This window comes from Perognathus longimembris, chromosome 10 (assembly GCF_023159225.1).
Source record: "Perognathus longimembris pacificus isolate PPM17 chromosome 10, ASM2315922v1, whole genome shotgun sequence".
Taxonomy (NCBI): Eukaryota; Metazoa; Chordata; class Mammalia; order Rodentia; family Heteromyidae; genus Perognathus; species Perognathus longimembris.
This window is the reverse complement of record NC_063170.1, coordinates 29,869,834-29,892,793: the sequence shown is the minus strand read 5'-3', so window position 1 is coordinate 29,892,793 and position 22,960 is coordinate 29,869,834.

The window sequence follows — 22,960 nt, the reverse complement described above, 5'->3', positions numbered from 1 at the left end:
TGCTAACTCCCCAAAAGAATATGGATTGTGGTGAGGGAACAGAGAAAAAAGCTCATTTATGACCTGCACTTATTAAGGGGGTAGGCAGCTGTATATCAGGGAGTAAACCTTCTGAGAATAAAAACAGCTGGAGATTGTTAAGGTAATAACACAGGGGAAAGGATAATGTACTGGGAACTCCTCAGAAGAATCTGACTTGTGGTGAGGGGAGAGAGATAAAAGCTCATTTAGGAACGACATGAACATGCTGCGGAGGTCGCTGTTTATCAGTAAATATCTCCACTGAGATTAAGAAAAGCAGTAGCTCAATAAATTAAGTACTTCCTGGTATGGTTACTGTACTGGTAACTCCCCAAAAGAATCTGGATTGTGGTGAGGGAACAGAGAAAAAAGCTCATTTATGACCTGCACTTACGAAGCGGGTAGGCAGCTGTATATCATGGAGTAACCTCCTGAGAATAAAAACAGCTGGAGCTTGTTAAGGTAATTACACAGGGGAAAAGATAATGTACTGAGAACTGCTCAGAAGAATCTGATTTGTGGTGAGGGGAGAGAGATAAAAGCTTATTTAGGAATGACATGGAAATGCTGCGTAGGTCGCTGTTTATCAGTAAATATCTCCACTGAGATTAAGAGAAGCAGTAGCTTAATAAAGTAAATACTTCCTGGTATGGTTACTGTACTGGTAACTCCCCAAAAGAATCTGGATTGTGGTGAGGGAACAGAGAAAAAAGCTCATTTAGGACCTGCACTAATGAAGGGGATAGGCAGCTGTATATCAGGGAGTAAACCTTCTGAAAAAAAACAGCTGGAGCTTGTTAAGCTAATTAAACAGGGGAAAGGATAATGTACTGGGAACTCGTCAGAAGAATCTGATTTGTAGTGAGGGGAGAGAGATAATAGCTCATTTAGGAACGACATGAACATGCTGCGTAAGTAGCTGTTTATCAGTAAATATCTCCACTGAGATTAAGAAAAGCAGTAGCTTAATAAATTAAGTACTTCCTGGTATTGTTACTGTACTGGTAACTCCCCAAAAGAATCTGGATTGTGGTGAGGGAACAAAGAAAAAAGCTCATTTAGGACCTGCACTTACGAAGGGGTTAGGCAGCTGTATATCAGGGAGTATTCATTGTGAGAATAAAAACAACTGGTGGTTGTTAAGCTAATTACACAGGGGAAAGGATAATGTACTGGGAACTACTCAGAAGAATCTGATTTGTGGTGAGGGGAGAGAGATAAAAGCTCATTTAGGAACGACATGAAAATGCTGCATAGGTAGCTGTTTATCAGTAAATATCTCCACTGAAAATAAGAAAAGCAGTAGCTGATGAAATTAAGAACTTCCTGGTATGGTTACTGTACTGGTAACTCCCCAAAAGAATCTGGATTGTGGTGAGGGAACAGAGAAAAAAGCTCATTTAGGACCTGCACTTACGAAGGGGGTAGGCAGCTGTATATCACGGAGTAAACCTTCTGAGAATAAAAACAGCTGGAGCTTGTTAAGGTAATAACACAGGGGAAAGGATAATGAACTGGGAACTGCTCAGAAGAATCTGATTTGTCGTGAGGGGAGAGAGATAAAATCTCATTTATGAACGACATGAACATGCTACATAGGTAGATGTTTATCAGTAAATATCCCACTGAGATTAAGAAAAGCAGTAGCTTAATAAATTAAGTACTTCCTGGTATGGTTACTGTACTGGTAACTCCCCAAAAGAATCTGGATTGTGGTGAGGGAACAGAGAAAAAAGCTCGTTTAGGACCTGCACTTACGAAGGGGGTAGGCAGCTGTATATCAGGGAGTATCCCTTCTGAGAATAAAAACATCTGGAGCTTGTTAAGGTAATTACACAGTGGAAAGGATAATGTACTGGGAACTCCTCAGAAGAATCTCATTTGTGCTGAGGGGAGAGAGATAAAAGCTCATTTAGGAACGACATGAACATGCTACTTAGGTCGCTGTTTATCAGTAAACATCTCTACTGAGATTAAGAAAAGCAGTAGCTTAATAAATTAAGTACTTCCTGGTATGGTTACTGTACTGGTAACTCCCCAAAAGAATCTGGATTGTGGTGAGGGAACAGAGAAAAAAGCTCATTTAGGACCTGCACTTATTAACGGGGTAGGCAGCTGTATATCAGGGAGTAAATCTTCTGATAATAAAAACAGCTGGAGCTTGTTAAGGTAATAACACAGGGGAAAGGATAATGTACTGGGAACTCCTCAGAAGAATCTGACTTGTGGTGAGGGGAGAGAGATAAAAGCTCATTTAGGAATGACATGAACGTGTTGCGGAGGTCGCTGTTTATCAGTAAATATCTCCACTGAGATTAAGAAAAGCAGTAGCTTAATAAATTAAGTACTTCCTGGTATGGTTACTGTACTGGTAACTCCCCAAAAGAATCTGGATTGTGGTGAGGGAACAGAGAAAAAAGCTCATTTAGGACCTGCACTTACGAAGGGGGTAGGCAGCTGTATATCAGGGAGTAAACCTTCTGAGAATAAAAACAGCTGGAGCTTGTTAAGGTAATAACACAGGGGAAAGGCTAATGAACTGGGAACTGCTCAGAAGAATCTGATTTGTGGTGAGGGGAGAGAGATAAAATCTCATTTATGAACGACATGAATATGCTGCATAGGTAGATGTTTATCAGTAAATATCTCCACTGAGATTAAGAAAAGCAGTAGCTTAATAAATTAAGTACTTCCTGGTATGGTTACTGTACTGGTAACTCCCCAAAAGAATCTGGATTGTGGTGAGGGAACAGAGAAAAAAGCTCGTTTAAGACCTGCACTTACGAAGGGGGTAGGCAGCTGTATATCAGGGAGTATCCCTTTTGAGAATAAAAACAGCTGCAGCTTGTTAAGGTAATTACACAGGGGAAAGTATAATGTACTGGGAACTCCTCAAACGAATCTGATTTGTGGTGAGGGGAGAGAGATAAAAGCTCATTTAGGAACGACATGAAAATGATGCATAGGTAGCTGTTTATCAGTAAATATCTCCACTGAAAATAAGAAAAGCAGTAGCTTAATAAGTTAAGAAATTCCTGGTATGGTTACTGTACTGGTAACTCCCCAAAAGAATCTGGATTGTGGTGAGGGAACAGAGAAAAAATCTCATTTAGGACCTGCACTTACGAAGGGGGTAGGCAGCTGTATATCAGGGAGTAAACCTTCTGAGAATAAAAACAGCTGGAGCTTGTTAAGGTAATGACACAGGGGAAAGGATAATGTACTGGGAACTCCTCAGAAGAATCTCATTTGTGGTGAGGGGAGAGAGATAAAAGCTCAATTAGGAACGACATGAAAATGCTGCATAGGTATCTGTTTATCAGTAAAAATCTCCACTGAGATTAAGAAAAGCAGTAGCTTAATAAATTAAGTACTTCCTGGTACGTTTACTCTACTGGTAACTTCCCAAAAGAATCTGGATTGTTGTGAGGGAACAGAGAAAAAAGCTCATTTAGGACCTGCACTTACGAAGGGGGTAGGCAGCTGTATATCAGGGAGTAAACCTTCTGAGAATAAAAACAGCTGGAGCTTGTTAAGGTAATTACACAGGGGAAAGGATAATGTACTGGGAACTCCTCAGAAGAATCTGATTTGTGGTGAGGGGAGACAGATAAAAGCTCTTTTAGGAACGTCATGAACATGCTGCATATGTAGCTGTTTATCAGTAAATATCTCCAATGAGATTACGAAAAGCAGTAGCTTAATAAATTAAGTACTTCCTGGTATTGTTTCTGTACTGTTAACTCCCCAAAAGAATCTGGATTGTGGTGAGGTAACAGAGAAAACGCTCATTTAGGACCTGCACTTTCTAAGGGGGTAGGCAGCTGTATATCAGGGAGTATTCCTTCTGAGAATAAAAACAGCTGGAGCTTGTTAAGGTAATTACACAGGGGAAAGGATAATGTAGTGGGAACTCCTCAGGAGAATCTGATTTGTGGTGCGGGGAGAGAGATAAAAGCTCATTTAGGAACGACATGAAAATGCTGCATAGGTAGCTGTTTATCAGTAAATATCTCCACTGAGATTAAGAAAGGCAGTAGCTTAATAAATTAAGTGCTTCCTGGTATGGTTACTGTACTGGTAACTCCTCAAAAGAATCTGGATTGTGGGAAGACTTCGGAGGAGTGGCTGTGCCCTGCAGAGCTCCCTCCGATATCGTAGTTTTCTCACCTCATAGAAACTGTTTCTCCGAGAAAGACAGCCAAAGTAAGTTCTAACAGTACAGGGATTCTCTACAGGAAGGAAAAATTGACTTTGCTGGTCTGAAAACACAGTTTTGAGCTCCGGGCGGCGTCCCGCCGCCGCACCAGCGCCGGCTCCGGCACATTGCCGGGCACAGCAACCAGCACTCCGCGCAGCTAAAGTGAGTAATACTCCAGACGGCAGCCGAGCACGGACGACCTGACATCGCAGAGACAGCGTGAGTACCCTGCAAAAAAAAAAAAATTATTCTCGCTTGAGCCCACAGTCCATCTTCTGGAAGGTACCCTGTCCCCACTGCCAGAGCAAAGCGCCATCTTTGCCACTGGCATAGGGTCAGACCAGACTGGAACTCAAGCAGGCCTTGGGAAAGCGAAGTCAAAACTGCCATCTTTGAAAAGGGCAGGAGGGACGGAATCAGTGAGAACCAGCTCCGCCCAGAAGAACGCCCCCTGTCTTGGTGGGAGGCGAGACCGGGGCCTAGCCAGAGAAGCCCCGCCCTGCCCGCCGGAACTTCTAAACTTAAAGCAAAAGCTGCGAGCAGCTACCAGGGGCTTGGAAACAACAGACGGAGGAACAAACAGTTCCGGGGACAGCTAAACGGTCCCGTCACAGAGGAAACTAATTCCCAGCCCAAAACGGAGCTGCATTCCATAGCTACCTATGCCAAAGAGGCCGCCTCCCTCAGGCAAGCAACTCTTAGTGGAGCAAAACAGGCTAGAGGCGCCACGCTCTGCTGAGTTCACAGTCTAGTCAAGTCCAGGCATCAAAGGCAGCGGCCCCACAGCAGACAGAGGAGCCACAGTTCCTGTGACTGCCCACGTGCCCATCGACAGAGGACGCCCAAGGCCTGCCTGCAAGCTGTGCGAACCTCAGAGACCCACGATTGCACCAACAGGGGAGAAAGTCAGAACAGAACCACCCCTTGCCAACTGAAATCAAGTCAAACCAGCCAATCAGGAAAATAGACTGCAGTCCATTGCAGGGAAACGAGAGACTGGTTTCTTTTTCTTTTCAAACATTTTTTTTAACTTTTCTTTTAAATTTTCTTTTTAATTTTTTCACACCTGAAACGTCATTGGCTGTTTTTTTTTTGTTTTTTTTGTTTTTGTTTGTTTGTTTTCCATTTTTACTGGTTTGTTTTATCAAGTTTTTTTTTTTGTGTTTATTTGCTAGGTTTGTTCCTTTTCTGTTATTTCCCTTTTTATTTACTTATACTTCCTTGTTAAATAATTTTTCTCTGTTTTGTGTATCTGTCTTCCAGTATTTTTACTTCATTTCTCTCGTTGCGTCCTCTTCCTATAAAAATTACTTTCCTATAAATAACACCTACACCCTTTTCTGCTAACTCTCCAGTGTCTGTCATTTTATCAATGTGCTTTCTACTGATTCTACTCTTCTCCACATTTCCACGTCACTGAAACTAAACCAAAATCACCACCCCCCCCAATACACTTTACTCTATTCTCTTTACTACCTCCAACTTACCCTCCGGACTTACTGCCTGGACCTCCAGGTTCCATTGACTCCTGGTTATTGGATAGAGGATATCCCAGCTTAATAGGAGTGAATCAAAGGGGTTCATAGAGAAAGCCAGTACTAAAAGAACTTAATATAAAAACAAGAATTGCGTATAAGGTTGTAACAGTAAATAAGTAACTACTGAATACAGGGCCCAGGATCAGATGTTATATTGAAATTGTATTCTTTAGGAACACCAAATCTAACTTTATAGACAGGTATACAAGTTATCTGTTTATAATTGTGAAATTGTAAGATTTACACAACAGTGCTTGGTAAGGGCTGCTTTGGGTCTTAAACAGTGCTCACAGGTGCTGGTAGACTGGCATTCCCAATTCAAATGGGCAGAAGAAACACAAGAAAGATGGCAAATAATGAAGTCTTATCCCCCACACAAAACAAGCAGGAAGCAGAGCAGTCAATCAAAAACATAGAAGAAAACCCCCAAAATGCTCTACAAAGTTTACTGATAAACATGATAAATGAAAAGTTTGAATCTCTTCAGTCAATTATGTTAGAGCGTGAGGAGGCAAAGCAAAAATTAATGGAGAATTTCATGGCATCCACAAATAGAAAGATAAGTGAGCTTCAAGAGTCAAATGAAAAGATAGCTACCCAACTTAAAGATTTGAGAGACAACACTCAAAACCAAAGTAATGAAGTTAATGAAGTAAAGAAGTCCATACAGGACCTAAGAAATGACATGGAAAACATCAGGAAAGACCAGTCAGAAGGAAAAGAGATTCGCAATCAAGTAGTTAGCCTACAGTCCCGACTAACTGAAGCAGAGGATCGAATCTCAGGAGCTGAAGATTCCTTAGATTCTATGGAGAAAGATCAAAAATCAATACAAATCCAGTCCAAGCAACAAAACAGATCGCTACAGGAGATTCAAGACACAATCAGGAAGCCCAATTTAAGGATAATAGGTATTGAGGAAAACTTGGAGAAAGAGGTTAATGGGATAGGCAACCTATTTAACAGAATATTAGCTGAGAACTTCCCAAATATCCAGAAGGAAAGGCCTATACAGATACAAGAAGCATTTAGAACCCCAAATCGACCAGACCAGAATAGGACTTCCCACCGACACATTGTGATCAAAACAGCTTCAGCAGAGTGCAAGGAAAAAAATACTCAAAGCTGTTAGGGCAAAGAAAACAATCACATATAAAGGAAAAGCAATCAGAATTACCCCAGACTTCTCAGCAGAGACCATGAAAGCAAGGAGAGCCTGGAATGAAGTATACCAAACTCTAAATAAAAATAACTACCAACCAAGAATTCTGTACCCCACCAAACTCTCCTTCATAGCCGAAGGTCAAATAAAAGTCTTCCACAATAAGGAAAAACTGAAACAATATATCTCTACCAAACCAGCTTTACACAAAATCCTTAAAGATGTACTATACAGGGAAAATAATCAGGATCCCAACACAGACAGAGAAATGAACCCTAATTAGTAAACACTAGATCAAGAAATGGGAAGACACAGCTTTAAACAAGACAGTGATAATGAAAGGAACAAACGATCACCTCTCAATACTAACTGTCAACATTAATGGACTTAATTCTCCAATCAAACGACATAGGCTCATAAGTTGGATCAAAAATCAAGATCCATCTTTCTGCTGCCTCCAAGAGACACATCTATCCAGCAAAAGTAAACATCTTCTAAAAGTGAAAGGCTGGAAACAAATCTATCAAGCAAATGGCCCCCATAAGCAGGCTGGAGTTGCAATCCTAGTATCAGACAAAATTGACTTCAAATTAAAAAAGGTAAGCAGAGACAAAGAAGGTTACTACATACTAGTAAAAGGATCTCTCCAACAGGAAGAAATAACCATCCTAAATATCTACACGCCAAATGCAGGAGCACCCAACTTCATCAAACAAACACTACTGGCTCTAAAAACATTCATAGACCCAAACACAATGATAGTGGGGGACTTTAACACTCCACTATCACCTCTGGACAGATCAACACACCAAAAACTGAACAAAGAAACCACAAAACTAAACAATTGCATAGACCAACTAGACTTAATCGACATCTACAGAATATTCCACCCAGCAAGGACAGAATACACATTCTTTTCGGCAGCACACGGAACATTCTCCAAAATAGATCACATCTTAGGGCACAAAGAAAATCTGTACAAATTCAGAAGTATCAAAATCATTCCCTGCATTCTTTCAGACCACAATGGAATAAAATTAGAGCTCAACTCATTCAGCCACCACAGAAAATCCCACAATTCATGGAGACTAAAGAACACACTGCTGAACCATCAGCGGATCATTGAAGAAATTAAAACAGAAATTCAAAGGTTTATGGACTTCAACCAAGTTGAGGGCACAAAGTACCAGCTCCTTTGGGACACAGCAAAGGCAGTACTCAGAGGAAAATTTATATCTCTGAGTACATACATCAACAAACTGGAGAAACAGCAACTCAGTAATTTAAGGAAGCACCTTAATTTTCTGGAGAGAGAACAGCAAGCCAAACCCCAAGTCAATAGACGGAAGCAAATAATTAAAATCAAATCAGAATTAAATCAATTAGAGACGAAAAAAACCATCGAAAGAATCAACAAAACAAAGAGTTGGTTCTTTGAAAAACTCAACAAGATAGACAGACCCCTGGCAAACCTGACCAAAGAACGAAGGCAGCACACTCAAATAAACAAGATAAGAGATGAAACAGGTAGCATCACCACAGAAATAACCGAAATTCAGAAAATAATTAGGGACTATTTTGCAAACCTTTATGCCAACAAATTCGAGAACTTGGAAGAAATGGATGATTTCCTAGAAAAAATTGATACCCCCAAACTCAACTATGAAGACTTAAACCTTCTAAACAGACCCATATCCAGTATTGAAATAGAAACAGCAATAAATGATCTCCCATCCAAGAAAAGCCCAGGTCCAGATGGATTCACCGCAGAATTCTACAAGGCCTTCAAAACAGAACTCACTCCAATATTTCTCAAAGTCTTCAATGAAATTGAAAGAGAACGTTCACTGCCAGACTCATTTTATGAAGCCAGTATAACCCTCATCCCAAAACCAGGCAGAGACTCATCACGGAAAGAGGACTACAGAGCAATCTCCCTGATGAACATAGATGCAAAAATTCTCAACAAAATTCTGGCCAATCGACTTCAACAGGTCATCAAAAAAATCATACACCACGATCAAACTGGATTCATCCCAGGGATGCAAAGCTGGTTTAATATACGCAAGTCAATTAATGTAATCCACCACATCAACCGGAGCAAGGTAAAGAACCACATGGTTTTATCGCTGGATGCGGAAAAAGCGTTCGATAAAATCCAGCACCCATTTATGCTAAAAGCCCTGGAAAAACTGGGATTCCAGGGAACATTCCTGAATATAATCAAGGCAGTTTATGACAAACCAACAGCAAGCATAACTCTAAATGGTGAAAAACTAAAGCCATTCCCTTTAAAATCAGGAACAAGGCAGGGATGTCCACTCTCTCCCCTGCTCTTCAACATAGTACTAGAATTCCTAGCCAGAGCAATTAGGCAAGAAGAGAATATAAAGGGGATCCAAATAGGAAAAGATGAAGTTAAACTTTCTCTCTTCGCAGATGACATGATCCTATACCTAAAGAATCCCATAGACTCTACCCCCAAGCTACTAGAGCTGATACAAAACTTTGGCAAAGTTGCAGGATATAAAATAAACCTTCAAAAATCAACGGCCTTTCTCTATGCTAACAACCCGAAGACCGAGGCTGAAATCAGGAAAGCAACTCCTTTTTCAATAGCCGCCAAAAACATAAAATACCTAGGAATAACCTTAACCAAAGAAGTGAAAGACCTCTTTGAAGTGAACTTTAAAAGCTTGAAAAATGAAATTAAGTCAGAACTAAGAAAATGGAAAAACCTCCCATGCTCCTGGATTGGGAGGATTAATATAATCAAAATGGCAATATTGCCAAAGGCTATCTACAAATTCAATGCAATACCCATTAATATCCCAACACCATTCTTTAATGAAATAGAGGAAGCAATCCAGAAATTCATATGGAACAATAAAAGACCTAGAATAGCAAAAACACTCCTAAGCAGAAAGAACAGTGCTGGAGGAATTACAATACCCAACTTCAAGCTGTATTATAAAGCTATAGTAATAAAAACAGCTTGGTATTGGCACCGGAACAGGCCTGAAGACCAATGGAACAGAATTGAAGACCCAGAATTAAACCCACAGAACTATGCCTACTTAATCTTTGATAAAGGAGCTAAAACAATAGTATGGAAGAAAGATAGCCTCTTTAACAAGTGGTGCTGGCAAAACTGGCTCAACACATGCAACAAACTAAAACTAGATCCTTATAAATCACCCTGCACCAAAATCAATTCCAAATGGATTAAAGACCTTGAAATCAAAACAGACACCCTGAAGACACTAAAGGAAGGAGTAGGAGAAACACTTGGGCTCCTTGGCACAGGACAGAACTTCCTTAACAAAGACCCTGAAAGGCTACAAATCAAAGAAAGGTTGGACAAATGGGATTGCATCAAACTCCCGAGCTTCTGCACGGCAAAGGACATAGCTCTCAAGATAAACAGAAAGCCCACAGACTGGGAGAAGATCTTTACCGGACATTCAACAGACAAAGGCCTCATCTCTAAAATATATGCAGAACTAAAAAAATTACCTTCTTCCAAAACAAAACTGAAAAGAACAAATAGCCCCCTCATCAAGTGGGCTAAAGACTTACAAAGAAACTTCTCTGATGAGGAAATGAGAATGGCCAATAGACATATGAAAAAATGCTCTACATCACTGGCCATAAAGGAAATGCAAATCAAAACAACATTGAGATTCCATCTCACCCCAGCAAGAATGTCATATATCAAGAAAACTAATAATAACAATTGTTGGAGGGGATGTGGCCAAAAGGGAACCCTACTTCATTGTTGGTGGGAATGTAAACTGGTTCAGCCACTCTGGCAAGCAGTATGGAGATTCCTCAGAAGGCTCAATATAGAACTCCCCAATGACCCAGCAGCCCCACTGTTGGGTATCTATCCAAAAGACCACAAACAAAATCACAGTAATGCCACCAGCACAACAATGTTCATCGCAGCACAATTTGTCATAGCGAGAAGCTGGAACCAACCCAGATGCCCCTCCATAGATGAATAGATCAGAAAAATGTAGTACATTTACACAATGGAATTTTATGCCTCTATCAGAAAGAATGACATTGTTCCATTTGTAAGGAAATGGAAGGACTTGGAAAAAGTTATACTAAGTGAAGTGAGCCAGACTCAAAGAAACATGGACTCTATGGCCTCACTTATTGGGAATAATTAGTATAGGTTTAGGCAAGCCATAGCAGAGCATCACAAGGCCCAATAGCTATACCCTTAGAAACACATAAGATGATGCTAAGTGAAATGAACTCCATGATATGGAAACAAGTGATATATCACAGTTATAACTACTTTCAACGTCCTATGTGTATGTGTAGTTCCTATTATTGATGATGTTTTGTATCACCTTCCTATGTTTGTACCTACACTATCTCTGTAATCTTATCTGAGTATATTGGAAACCGTGTTTACTGGTATTGGAAGTAGGAAATTCAAAGGGAATACCAAATTCGAGAGACACAGGGTAAAAAAAGAGAAATAACTACAAAAGCAATACTTGCAAAACTGTTTGGTGTAAGTGAACTGAACAACTGGGGGGGGGAGGGAAAGGGGGGGAGTGAGGGAGGCATGAGGGACAAGGCAACAAACAGCACAAGAAATGTATCCAATGCCCAACGTATGATACTGTAACCTCTCTGTACGTCAGTTTTATAATAAAAATTTGAGAAAAAAAAAAGAATCTGGATTGTGGTGAGGTAACAGAAAAAAGCTCATTTAGGACCTGCACTTACGAAGGGGGTAGGCAGCTGTATATCAGGGAGTAAACCTTCTGAGAATAAAAACAGCTGGAGCTTGTTAAGGTAATTACACAGGGGAAAGGATAATGTACTGGGAACTCCTCAGAAGAATCTGATTTGTGGTGAGGGGAGAGAGATAAAAGCTCATTTAGGAACGACATGAACATGCTGAGTAGGCAGCTGTTTATCAGTAAATATCTCCACTGAGATTAAGAAAAGCAGTAGCTTAATAAATTAAGCACATCCTGGTATGATTACTGACTGGTAACTCCCCAAAAGAATCTAGATTGTGGTGAGGGAACAGAGAAAAAAACTCATTTAGGACCTGCACTTACGAAGGGGGTAGGCAGCTGTATATCAGGGAGTAAACCTTCTGAGAATTAAAACAGCTGGAGCTTGTTAAGGTAATTACACAGGGGAAAGGATAATGTACTGGGAACTCCTCAGAAGAATCTGATTTGTGGTGAGGGGAGAGAGATAAAAGCTCATTTGTGAACGACATGAACATGCTGCGTAGGTAGCTGTTTATCAGTAAATATCTCCACTGAGATTAAGAAAAGCAGTAGCTTAATAAATTAAGTACTTCCTGGTATGGTTACTGTACTGGTAACTCCCCAAAAGAATCTGGATTGTGGTGAGTGAACAGAGAAAAAAAGCTCATTTAGAACGAGCACTTACGAAGGTGTTAGGCAGCTGTATATCAGGGAGTAAACTTTCTCGGAATGAAAAACAGCTGGAGCTTATTAAGGTAATTACACAGGGGAAAGGATAATGTACTGGGAACTCCTCAGAAGAATCTGATATGTGGTGAGGGCAGAGAGATAAAAGCTCATTTAGGAACGACATGTAAATGCTGCATAGGTAGCTGTTTATCAGTAAATATCTCCAATGAGATTAAGAAAAGCAGTAGCTTAATAAATTAAGTACTTCCTGGTATGGTTACTGTACTGGTAACTCCCCAAAAGAATCTGGATTGTGGTGAGGGAACAGAGAAAAAAGGTGATTTAGGACTTGCACTAACGAAGGGAGTAGGCACCTGTATATCAGGGAGTAAAACTTCTGAGAATAAAAACAGCTGGTGCTTGTTAAGGTAATTACACAGGGGAAAGGATCATGTACTGGAAACTCCTCAGAAGAATCTGATTTGTGATGAGGGGAGAGAGATAAAAGCTCATTTAGGAACGACATGAACATGCTGCGTATGTAGCTGTTTATCAGTAAATATCTCCACTGAGATTAAGAAAAGCAGTAGCTTAATAAATTAAGTACTTCCTGGTATGGTTACTGTACTGGTAACTCCCCAAAAGAATCTGGATTGTGGTGAGGGAACAGAGAAAAAAGCTCATTTAGGACCTGCACTTACGAAGGGGGTAGGCAGCTGTATATCAGGGAGTAAACCTTCTGAGAATAAAAACAGCTGGAGCTTGTTAAGGTAATGACACAGGGGAAAGGATAATGTACTGGGAACTCCTCAGAAGAATCTCATTTGTGGTGAGGGGAGAGAGATAAAAGCTCAATTAGGAACGACATGAAAATGCTGCATAGGTATCTGTTTATCAGTAAAAATCTCCACTGAGATTAAGAAAAGCAGTAGCTTAATAAATTAAGTACTTCCTGGTACGTTTACTGTACTGGTAACTTCCCAAAAGAATCTGGATTGTTGTGAGGGAACAGAGAAAAAAGCTCATTTAGGACCTGCACTTACGAAGGGGGTAGGCAGCTGTATATCAGGGAGTAAACCTTCTGAGAATAAAAACAGCTGGAGCTTGTTAAGGTAATTACACAGGGGAAAGGATAATGTACTGGGAACTCCTCAGAAGAATCTGATTTGTGGTGAGGGGAGAGAGATAAAAGCTCTTTTAGGAACGTCATGAACATGCTGCGTATGTAGCTGTTTATCAGTAAATATCTCCAATGAGATTACAAAAAGCAGTAGCTTAATAAATTAAGTACTTCCTGGTATTGTTTCTGTACTGTTAACTCCCCAAAAGAATCTGGATTGTGGTGAGGGAACAGAGAAAACGCTCATTTAGGACCTGCACTTTCGAAGGGGGTAGGCAGCTGTATATCAGGGAGTATCCCTTCTGAGAATAAAAACAGCTGGAGCTTGTTAAGGTAATTACACAGGGGAAAGGATAATGTAGTGGGAACTCCTCAGGAGAATCTGATTTGTGGTGCGGGGAGAGAGATAAAAGCTCATTTAGGAACGACATGAAAATGCTGCATAGGTAGCTGTTTATCAGTAAATATCTCCACTGAGATTAAGAAAGGCAGTAGCTTAATAAATTAAGTGCTTCCTGGTATGGTTACTGTACTGGTAACTCCTCAAAAGAATCTGGATTGTGGGAAGACGGCGGAGGAGTGGCTGTGCCCTGCAGAGCTCCCTCCGATATCGTAGTTTTCTCACCTCATAGAAACTGTTTCTCCGAGAAAGACAGCCAAAGTAAGTTCTAACAGTACAGGGATTCTCTACAGGAAGGAAAAATTGACTTTGCTGGTCTGAAAACACAGTTTTGAGCTCCGGGCGGCGTCCCGCCGCCGCACCAGCGCCGGCTCCGGCACATTGCCAGGCACAGCAACCAGCACTCCGCGCAGCTAAAGTGAGTAATACTCCAGACGGCAGCCGAGCACGGACGACCTGACATCGCAGAGACAGCGTGAGTACCCTGCAAAAAAAAAAAAATTATTCTCGCTTGAGCCCACAGTCCATCTTCTGGAAGGTACCCTGTCCCCACTGCCAGAGCAAAGCGCCATCTTTGCCACTGGCATAGGGTCAGACCAGACTGGAACTCAAGCAGGCCTTGGGAAAGCGAAGTCAAAACTGCCATCTTTGAAAAGGGCAGGAGGGACGGAATCAGTGAGAACCAGCTCCGCCCAGAAGAACGCCCCCTGTCTTGGTGGGAGGCGAGACCGGGGCCTAGCCAGAGAAGCCCCGCCCTGCCCGCCGGAACTTCTAAACTTAAAGCAAAAGCTGCGAGCAGCTACCAGGGGCTTGGAAACAACAGACGGAGGAACAAACAGTTCCGGGGACAGCTAAACGGTCCCGTCACAGAGGAAACTAATTCCCAGCCCAAAACGGAGCTGCATTCCATAGCTACCTATGCCAAAGAGGCCGCCTCCCTCAGGCAAGCAACTCTTAGTAGAGCAAAACAGGCTAGAGGCGCCACGCTCTGCTGAGTTCACAGTCTAGTCAAGTCCAGGCATCAAAGGCAGCGGCCCCACAGCAGACAGAGGAGCCACAGTTCCTGTGACTGCCCACGTGCCCATCGACAGAGGACGCCCAAGGCCTGCCTGCAAGCTGTGCGAACCTCAGAGACCCACGATTGCACCAACAGGGGAGAAAGTCAGAACAGAACCACCCCTTGCCAACTGAAATCAAGTCAAACCAGCCAATCAGGAAAATAGACTGCAGTCCATTGCAGGGAAACGAGAGACTGGTTTCTTTTTCTTTTCAAACATTTTTTTTAACTTTTCTTTTAAATTTTCTTTTTAATTTTTTCACACCTGAAACGTCATTGGCTGTTTTTTTTTTGTTTTTTTTGTTTTTGTTTGTTTGTTTTCCATTTTTACTGGTTTGTTTTATCAAGTTTTTTTTTTTGTGTTTATTTGCTAGGTTTGTTCCTTTTCTGTTATTTCCCTTTTTATTTACTTATACTTCCTTGTTAAATAATTTTTCTCTGTTTTGTGTATCTGTCTTCCAGTATTTTTACTTCATTTCTCTCGTTGCGTCCTCTTCCTATAAAAATTACTTTCCTATAAATAACACCTACACCCTTTTCTGCTAACTCTCCAGTGTCTGTCATTTTATCAATGTGCTTTCTACTGATTCTACTCTTCTCCACATTTCCACGTCACTGAAACTAAACCAAAATCACCACCCCCCCCAATACACTTTACTCTATTCTCTTTACTACCTCCAACTTACCCTCCGGACTTACTGCCTGGACCTCCAGGTTCCATTGACTCCTGGTTATTGGATAGAGGATATCCCAGCTTAATAGGAGTGAATCAAAGGGGTTCATAGAGAAAGCCAGTACTAAAAGAACTTAATATAAAAACAAGAATTGCGTATAAGGTTGTAACAGTAAATAAGTAACTACTGAATACAGGGCCCAGGATCAGATGTTATATTGAAATTGTATTCTTTAGGAACACCAAATCTAACTTTATAGACAGGTATACAAGTTATCTGTTTATAATTGTGAAATTGTAAGATTTACACAACAGTGCTTGGTAAGGGCTGCTTTGGGTCTTAAACAGTGCTCACAGGTGCTGGTAGACTGGCATTCCCAATTCAAATGGGCAGAAGAAACACAAGAAAGATGGCAAATAATGAAGTCTTATCCCCCACCCAAAACAAGCAGGAAGCAGAGCAGTCAATCAAAAACATAGAAGAAAACCCCCAAAATGCTCTACAAAGTTTACTGATAAACATGATAAATGAAAAGTTTGAATCTCTTCAGTCAATTATGTTAGAGCGTGAGGAGGCAAAGCAAAAATTAATGGAGAATTTCATGGCATCCACAAATAGAAAGATAAGTGAGCTTCAAGAGTCAAATGAAAAGATAGCTACCCAACTTAAAGATTTGAGAGACAACACTCAAAACCAAAGTAATGAAGTTAATGAAGTAAAGAAGTCCATACAGGACCTAAGAAATGACATGGAAAACATCAGGAAAGACCAGTCAGAAGGAAAAGAGATTCGCAATCAAGTAGTTAGCCTACAGTCCCGACTAACTGAAGCAGAGGATCGAATCTCAGGAGCTGAAGATTCCTTAGATTCTATGGAGAAAGATCAAAAATCAATACAAATCCAGTCCAAGCAACAAAACAGATCGCTACAGGAGATTCAAGACACAATCAGGAAGCCCAATTTAAGGATAATAGGTATTGAGGAAAACTTGGAGAAAGAGGTTAATGGGATAGGCAACCTATTTAACAGAATATTAGCTGAGAACTTCCCAAATATCCAGAAGGAAAGGCCTATACAGATACAAGAAGCATTTAGAACCCCAAATCGACCAGACCAGAATAGGACTTCCCACCGACACATTGTGATCAAAACAGCTTCAGCAGAGTGCAAGGAAAAAAATACTCAAAGCTGTTAGGGCAAAGAAAACAATCACATATAAAGGAAAAGCAATCAGAATTACCCCAGACTTCTCAGCAGAGACCATGAAAGCAAGGAGAGCCTGGAATGAAGTATACCAAACTCTAAATAAAAATAACTACCAACCAAGAATTCTGTACCCCACCAAACTCTCCTTCATAGCTGAAGGTCAAATAAAAGTCTTCCACAATAAGGAAAAACTGAAACAATATATCTCTACCAAACCAGCTTTACACAAAATCCTTAAAGATGTACTATACAGGGAAAATAATCAGGATCCCAACACAGACAGAGAAATGAACCCTAATTAGTAAACACTAGATCAAGAAATGGGAAGACACAGCTTTAAACAAGACAGTGATAATGAAAGGAACAAACGATCACCTCTCAATCCTAACTGTCAACATTAATGGACTTAATTCTCCAATCAAACGACATAGGCTCATAAGTTGGATCAAAAATCAAGATCCATCTTTCTGCTGCCTCCAAGAGACACATCTATCCAGCAAAAGTAAACATCTTCTAAAAGTGAAAGGCTGGAAACAAATCTATCAAGCAAATGGCCCCCATAAGCAGGCTGGAGTTGCAATCCTAGTATCAGACAAAATTGACTTCAAATTAAAAAAGGTAAGCAGAGACAAAGAAGGTTACTACATACTAGTAAAAGGATCTCTCCAACAGGAAGAAATAACCATCCTAAATATCTACACGCCAAATGCAGGAGCACCCAACTTCATCAAACAAACACTACTGGCTCTAAAAACATTCATAGACCCAAACACAATGATAGTGGGGGACTTTAACACTCCACTATCACCTCTGGACAGATCAACACACCAAAAACTGAACAAAGAAACCACAAAACTAAACAATTGCATAGACCAACTAGACTTAATCGACATCTACAGAATATTCCACCCAGCAAGGACAGAATACACATTCTTTTCGGCAGCACACGGAACATTCTCCAAAATAGATCACATCTTAGGGCACAAAGAAAATCTGTACAAATTCAGAAGTATCAAAATCATTCCCTGCATTCTTTCAGACCACAATGGAATAAAATTAGAGCTCAACTCATTCAGCCACCACAGAAAATCCCACAATTCATGGAGACTAAAGAACACACTGCTGAACCATCAGCGGATCATTGAAGAAATTAAAACAGAAATTCAAAGGTTTATGGACTTCAACCAAGTTGAGGGCACAAAGTACCAGCTCCTTTGGGACACAGCAAAGGCAGTACTCAGAGGAAAATTTATATCTCTGAGTACATACATCAACAAACTGGAGAAACAGCAACTCAGTAATTTAAGGAAGCACCTTAATTTTCTGGAGAGAGAACAGCAAGCCAAACCCCAAGTCAATAGACGGAAGCAAATAATTAAAATCAAATCAGAATTAAATCAATTAGAGACGAAAAAAACCATCGAAAGAATCAACAAAACAAAGAGTTGGTTCTTTGAAAAACTCAACAAGATAGACAGACCCCTGGCAAACCTGACCAAAGAACGAAGGCAGCACACTCAAATAAACAAGATAAGAGATGAAACAGGTAGCATCACCACAGAAATAACCGAAATTCAGAAAATAATTAGGGACTATTTTGCAAACCTTTATGCCAACAAATTCGAGAACTTGGAAGAAATGGATGATTTCCTAGAAAAAATTGATACCCCCAAACTCAACTATGAAGACTTAAACCTTCTAAACAGACCCATATCCAGTATTGAAATAGAAACAGCAATAAATGATCTCCCATCCAAGAAAAGCCCAGGTCCAGATGGATTCACCGCAGAATTCTACAAGGCCTTCAAAACAGAACTCACTCCAATATTTCTCAAAGTCTTCAATGAAATTGAAAGAGAACGTTCACTGCCAGACTCATTTTATGAAGCCAGTATAACCCTCATCCCAAAACCAGGCAGAGACTCATCACGGAAAGAGGACTACAGAGCAATCTCCCTGATGAACATAGATGCAAAAATTCTCAACAAAATTATGGCCAATCGACTTCAACAGGTCATCAAAAAAATCATACACCACGATCAAACTGGATTCATCCCAGGGATGCAAAGCTGGTTTAATATACGCAAGTCAATTAATGTAATCCACCACATCAACCGGAGCAAGGTAAAGAACCACATGGTTTTATCGCTGGATGCGGAAAAAGCGTTCGATAAAATCCAGCACCCATTTATGCTAAAAGCCCTGGAAAAACTGGGATTCCAGGGAACATTCCTGAATATAATCAAGGCAGTTTATGACAAACCAACAGCAAGCATAACTCTAAATGGTGAAAAACTAAAGCCATTCCCTTTAAAATCAGGAACAAGGCAGGGATGTCCACTCTCTCCCCTGCTCTTCAACATAGTACTAGAATTCCTAGCCAGAGCAATTAGGCAAGAAGAGAATATAAAGGGGATCCAAATAGGAAAAGATGAAGTTAAACTTTCTCTCTTCGCAGATGACATGATCCTATACCTAAAGAATCCCATAGACGCTACCCCCAAGCTACTAGAGCTGATACAAAACTTTGGCAAAGTTGCAGGATATAAAATAAACCTTCAAAAATCAACGGCCTTTCTCTATGCTAACAACCCGAAGACCGAGGCTGAAATCAGGAAAGCAACTCCTTTTTCAATAGCCGCCAAAAACATAAAATACCTAGGAATAACCTTAACCAAAGAAGTGAAAGACCTCTTTGAAGTGAACTTTAAAAGCTTGAAAAATGAAATTAAGTCAGAACTAAGAAAATGGAAAAACCTCCCATGCTCCTGGATTGGGAGGATTAATATAATCAAAATGGCAATATTGCCAAAGGCTATCTACAAATTCAATGCAATTCCCATTAATATCCCAACACCATTCTTTAATGAAATAGAGGAAGCAATCCAGAAATTCATATGGAACAATAAAAGACCTAGAATAGCAAAAACACTCCTAAGCAGAAAGAACAGTGCTGGAGGAATTACAATACCCAACTTCAAGCTGTATTATAAAGCTATAGTAATAAAAACAGCTTGGTATTGGCACCGGAACAGGCCTGAAGACCAATGGAACAGAATTGAAGACCCAGAATTAAACCCACAGAACTATGCCTACTTAATCTTTGATAAAGGAGCTAAAACAATAGTATGGAAGAAAGATAGCCTCTTTAACAAGTGGTGCTGGCAAAACTGGCTCAACACATGCAACAAACTAAAACTAGATCCTTATAAATCACCCTGCACCAAAATCAATTCCAAATGGATTAAAGACCTTGAAATCAAAACAGACACCCTGAAGACACTAAAGGAAGGAGTAGGAGAAACACTTGGGCTCCTTGGCACAGGACAGAACTTCCTTAACAAAGACCCTGAAAGGCTACAAATCAAAGAAAGGTTGGACAAATGGGATTGCATCAAACTCCCGAGCTTCTGCACGGCAAAGGACATAGCTCTCAAGATAAACAGAAAGCCCACAGACTGGGAGAAGAACTTACCGGACATTCAACAGACAAAGGCCTCATCTCTAAAATATATGCAGAACTAAAAAAATTACCTTCTTCCAAAACAAAACTGAAAAGAACAAATAGCCCCCTCATCAAGTGGGCTAAAGACTTACAAAGAAACTTCTCTGATGAGGAAATGAGAATGGCCAATAGACATATGAAAAAATGCTCTACATCACTGGCCATAAAGGAAATGCAAATCAAAACAACATTGAGATTCCATCTCACCCCAGCAAGAATGTCATATATCAAGAAAACTAATAATAACAATTGTTGGAGGGGATGTGGCCAAAAGGGAACCCTACTTCATTGTTGGTGGGAATGTAAACTGGTTCAGCCACTCTGGCAAGCAGTATGGAGATTCCTCAGAAGGCTCAATATAGAACTCCCCAATGACCCAGCAGCCCCACTGTTGGGTATCTATCCAAAAGACCACAAACAAAATCACAGTAATGCCACCAGCACAACAATGTTCATCGCAGCACAATTTGTCATAGCGAGAAGCTGGAACCAACCCAGATGCCACTCCATAGATGAATAGATCAGAAAAATGTAGTACATTTACACAATGGAATTTTTTGCCTCTATCAGAAAGAATGACATTGTTCCATTTGTAAGGAAATGGAAGGACTTGGAAAAAGTTATACTAAGTGAAGTGAGCCAGACTCAAAGAAACATGGACTCTATGGCCTCACTTATTGGGAATAATTAGTATAGGTTTAGGCAAGCCATAGCAGAGCATCACAAGGCCCAATAGCTATACCCTTAGAAACACATAAGATGATGCTAAGTGAAATGAACTCCATGATATGGAAACAAGTGATATATCACAGTTATAACTACTTTCAACGTCCTATGTGTATGTGTAGTTCCTATTATTGATGATGTTTTGTATCACCTTCCTATGTTTGTACCAACACTATCTCTGTAATCTTATCTGAGTATATTGGAAACCGTGTTTACTGGTATTGGAAGTAGGAAATTCAAAGGGAATACCAAATTCGAGAGACACAGGGTAAAAAAAGAGAAATAACTACAAAAGCAATACTTGCAAAACTGTTTGGTGTAAGTGAACTGAACAACTGGGGGGGGAGGGAAAGGGGGGGAGGGAGGGGGGCATGAGGGACAAGGCAACAAACAGCACAAGAAATGTATCCAATGCCCAACGTATGATACTGTAACCTCTCTGTACGTCAGTTTTATAATAAAAATTTGAGAAAAAAAAAAAGAATCTGGATTGTGGTGAGGTAACAGAAAAAAGCTCATTTAGGACCTGCACTTACGAAGGGGGTAGGCAGCTGTATATCAGGGAGTAAACCTTCTGAGAATAAAAACAGCTGGAGCTTGTTAAGGTAATTACACAGGGGAAAGGATAATGTACTGGGAACTCCTCAGAAGAATCTGATTTGTGGTGAGGGGAGAGAGATAAAAGCTCATTTAGGAACGACATGAACATGCTGAGTAGGCAGCTGTTTATCAGTAAATATCTCCACTGAGATTAAGAAAAGCAGTAGCTTAATAAATTAAGCACATCCTGGTATGATTACTGACTGGTAACTCCCCAAAAGAATCTAGATTGTGGTGAGGGAACAGAGAAAAAAGCTCATTTAGGACCTGCACTTACGAAGGGGGTAGGCAGCTGTATATCAGGGAGTAAACCTTCTGAGAATTAAAACAGCTGGAGCTTGTTAAGGTAATTACACAGGGGAAAGGATAATGTACTGGGAACTCCTCAGAAGAATCTGATTTGTGGTGAGGGGAGAGAGATAAAAGCTCATTTGTGAACGACATGAACATGCTGCGTAGGTAGCTGTTTATCAGTAAATATCTCCACTGAGATTAAGAAAAGCAGTAGCTTAATAAATTAAGTACTTCCTGGTATGGTTACTGTACTGGTAACTCCCCAAAAGAATCTGGATTGTGGTGAGTGAACAGAGAAAAAAAGCTCATTTAGAACGAGCACTTACGAAGGTGTTAGGCAGCTGTATATCAGGGAGTAAACTTTCTCGGAATGAAAAACAGCTGGAGCTTATTAAGGTAATTACACAGGGGAAAGGATAATGTACTGGGAACTCCTCAGAAGAATCTGATATGTGGTGAGGGCAGAGAGATAAAAGCTCATTTAGGAACGACATGTAAATGCTGCATAGGTAGCTGTTTATCAGTAAATATCTCCAATGAGATTAAGAAAAGCAGTAGCTTAATAAATTAAGTACTTCCTGGTATGGTTACTGTACTGGTAACTCCCCAAAAGAATCTGGATTGTGGTGAGGGAACAGAGAAAAAAGGTGATTTAGGACTTGCACTAACGAAGGGAGTAGGCACCTGTATATCAGGGAGTAAAACTTCTGAGAATAAAAACAGCTGGTGCTTGTTAAGGTAATTACACAGGGGAAAGGATCATGTACTGGGAACTCCTCAGAAGAATCTGATTTGTGATGAGGGGAGAGAGATAAAAGCTCATTTAGGAACGACATGAACATGCTGCGTAGGTAGCTGTTTATCAGTAAATATCTCCACTGAGATTAAGAAAAGCAGTAGCTTAATAAATTAAGTACTTCCTGGTATGGTTACTGTACTGGTAACTCCCCAAAAGAATCTGGATTGTGGTGAGGGAACAGAGAAAAAAGCTCATTTAGGACCTGCACTTACGAAGGGGGTAGGCAGCTGTATATCAGGG